Here is a 3084-nt window from a genome sequence, read left to right as displayed (position 1 = left end):
ATACCAGCTGAGGTAATCACACTTTATTGTACCCGAGATTCCTTAGCTGCTTCAATTGATAAAGAAACTGTTTTTGAGAAGAAGAGGGAGCACAGGCAGTGCAGGAGGGGATTAAGGGGTCTGCACTCACTCTTGGTCTAGGGCAGCAGGTTTGTAGAAGAGAAGGCGGCCTCATGCCATTGTCTACCCATTTAATCTGAGAAAATGGAGATTGAGCAGCCAGAAGAAACCTTCCCCAATACTGAAGTCATTGGTGAATTTGGTAAGCACCCTGCTGAAGTTATGGAGGAGGGCCAGGCCTTTAAAAGATCTAGAAACACTGATGAAATAGTTGAACTTCACCATTTTGCTTCAAAGCAAGAATGCTGGAGCAGTGACTGGGAAAGGGGGCAAAAATATTAAAACACTTTGTACAGCCTACAATGCCAGGATTTCAGTCTCTGAGCACATATTGAGCATCGGTACAGATATTGAAACAATTGGAGAAATTCTGAAGAAAATCTTCCCTACCTTGGAAGAGGGCCTGCAGTTGCCATCACCCACTGCAACTAGCCAGCTCCTGCTCAAATCTGATGCTACAGAATGCTTAAATTACCAACACTATAAAGGAAGTGACTTTGACTAAGTCTTAACTTTGAGTTAAGACTGATATTTCACCAGAGTCTGGCAGGAGGAATTATTGGGGTCAAAGATGCTGAAATCATAGAACTTCTAGAGAACACTTAGGCAACTATCAAGTTTTTCCAGGAATGCTGTCCTCATTCCACAAATAGAGTTGTTCTTATTGGTGGAAAGCCTGTTAGGGTTGTGGAATGCATAAAGGTCATACTGGATCTTATATCTGAGTCTCCCATCAAAGGATGTGCACAACCCTATGATCCCAATTTCTGTGATGAAACCTATGACTACTGTGGTTTTACAAAGATGTTTGATCATCGACAAGGACGCCTTATGGGATTTCCCACGTGGGGAAGAGGAGACATTGATAGGATGCCCCTGGGTCATGGTGGGCATCCTATGTCCCCATCTAGAAGAGATTATGATAACATGAGCCCTTGCAGAGGACCCTCACCACCTTCTCCTGGACATGGTGACAGGTGTGGCAGCAGAGCTCAAAATCTTCCTCTTCCTCCACCACCACCATCTAGAGGAGGAGATCATACAGCTTATGACAAAAGAGGAGGACCCAGTGATCATTTTGATGGCATGGTTCGTTTTAGTGCTGATGAGACTTAGGACTCTGCAATAGATACATGGAGTCCTTTCCAAATGGCAGATGGATGGCTTCTGAACCACAGGTTGAGTACCATGAGTTTACAGGTGGTTCTAGATATGATTATTCCTACACAGGGTGCCATGGTTCATACAGTGATCTTGGCAGACCCATTATTATAACACAAGTAATTATTCCCAAAGATTTGACTGGATCTATTATTGGAAAAGGTGGTCAGCGAATCAAACAAATACATCATCAATATGGAGCATCAATCAAAACTGATGAACCTTTGGAAGGATCTGAGGATCAAATTATTACTATTACAGGAACACAGGACCAGATATATAATGCACAGTATTTTACTGCAAAACAGTGTGAAGCAGTATGCACATGCTGAAGGATTCTAATGGAAGATTTTTTTTTTCTTTTTTATGGTATGAAGCATTATTCTGAAAAGCTTTTCTAAGACTAGTGAAGAACTGAAGGAGTCCTGCATCTTTTTGTTTTTTTATCTGCTTCTGTTAAAAAAGCCATCATTCCTCTGTTTCCTAGGTGTTCTGCATTTGAGGTGTAGTGGAATCTTTGCTGTTCACCAGATGTAAGGTTTTAGTTCCTTACAAATCGGGGCAGGAGAGAGGGCTCAGGAAGGACAGGTGCACAAAACTAACACTGAAATTTTGAAACAGCAGCAGAGAGAGTGAATTTTATTTTTGTTCATTGTTGGTGGTAAAAAAATAATAATAATAATAATAATATTTCCCCTCCTGTAACTATTGTTAACACCTTCCTTTGTGGTCACTGTAATTTTTTTTTCTTGTGGGAGATGGGACAGAGTATCAGTAGTCCATGTGTCCCTGGCATCTATTCAGAGCAGTGTGCAGAATGAAATACTCTTTTGTAAGAAACATTTAATAGTTTTTAAAAATAAATTTAGTGCACCTATTTCTGGTAGTAATTTTTTAAGACATTAAATGTCCCATGGATAAATCTTTCACCCTAGACAAAAGTAGCAGTAATTAAACATTAAGTTTGATTTTCAGCTCCTCTTGAGACCGGCGTATCTTCTTGGACTCACAATAAGCAAATAGTCCTGGTGACAACTTGATAACTTGAAAATCCATTGCTTGGGAAGGAATTGCATCACACTCATTCATGCGACAAGCTTGTTTTTTTACAAATGCTTGCCCCTACTTGCAGCACAATTTTTTATATGAGTAATTGTGAAGAACAACCAATCTAGGAGCAGTACCATAAATTGGTATAGGTACACACCTGAAGCCTGATTAGCAGCAAGTCTTACTAATCAGAACAACATTTGGTTATGAAAATGACTGAAGCTGAATAAATTCTGACTATTTTTAGATAATTCTTCACTTGTAGATTATAGAACTGTCAACTTGCCTGGTGTCTACTAGTTAAACTTCATGTGTGTGTGTGTGTGTGTGTGTGTGTAGATATATACACATATATCTACACACATATTTATGCACACATATATATATATACACATGTGTATATATGTATAAATATATATTGAGATTTGTTTTTCCATTGTATGTAGATTTGAAAGATGTACCCTTTCACTATTGCATGTTGGATTATGTAGGAAATGTTTATGAGCACTTCAAAAACTGATTTAAAAAAATAAAGTACCTGCAGATGCTTTGTGTAGTATCTTGGCATTTGTATTAATAGTTAAAAGTTCTGTATAAAAAATTCATACCATGCTGGACTCAATGTACCCAGTTTGGAGAATGAGTGCCATTGTTTGAAAAAAAAATCTGTTTTCATTTCCTTTCATGAATTATATTATGAGGTTGCCATGTGCTTTTCAATAGCTGTCATGGTTCTAGTTTGCAAACTGCTTT

At 38.5% G+C, this 3084-nt stretch overlaps 1 pseudogene; it reads left to right on the top strand.

Annotated features, from left to right (window-relative positions):
- Nucleotides 1-204: 204 nt before the first annotated feature.
- On the top strand, nucleotides 205-1623 carry LOC114032957 (annotated as a pseudogene).
- Nucleotides 1624-3084: the final 1461 nt, after the last annotated feature.

The sequence above is a fragment of the Vombatus ursinus genome, unplaced genomic scaffold (assembly GCF_900497805.2).
Source record: "Vombatus ursinus unplaced genomic scaffold, bare-nosed wombat genome assembly UNPS02006176.1, whole genome shotgun sequence".
NCBI classification, from domain to species: domain Eukaryota; kingdom Metazoa; phylum Chordata; class Mammalia; order Diprotodontia; family Vombatidae; genus Vombatus; species Vombatus ursinus.
The sequence above is the reverse complement of the archived record's forward strand: the minus strand, read 5'-3'. Positions and strand labels throughout refer to the sequence as shown.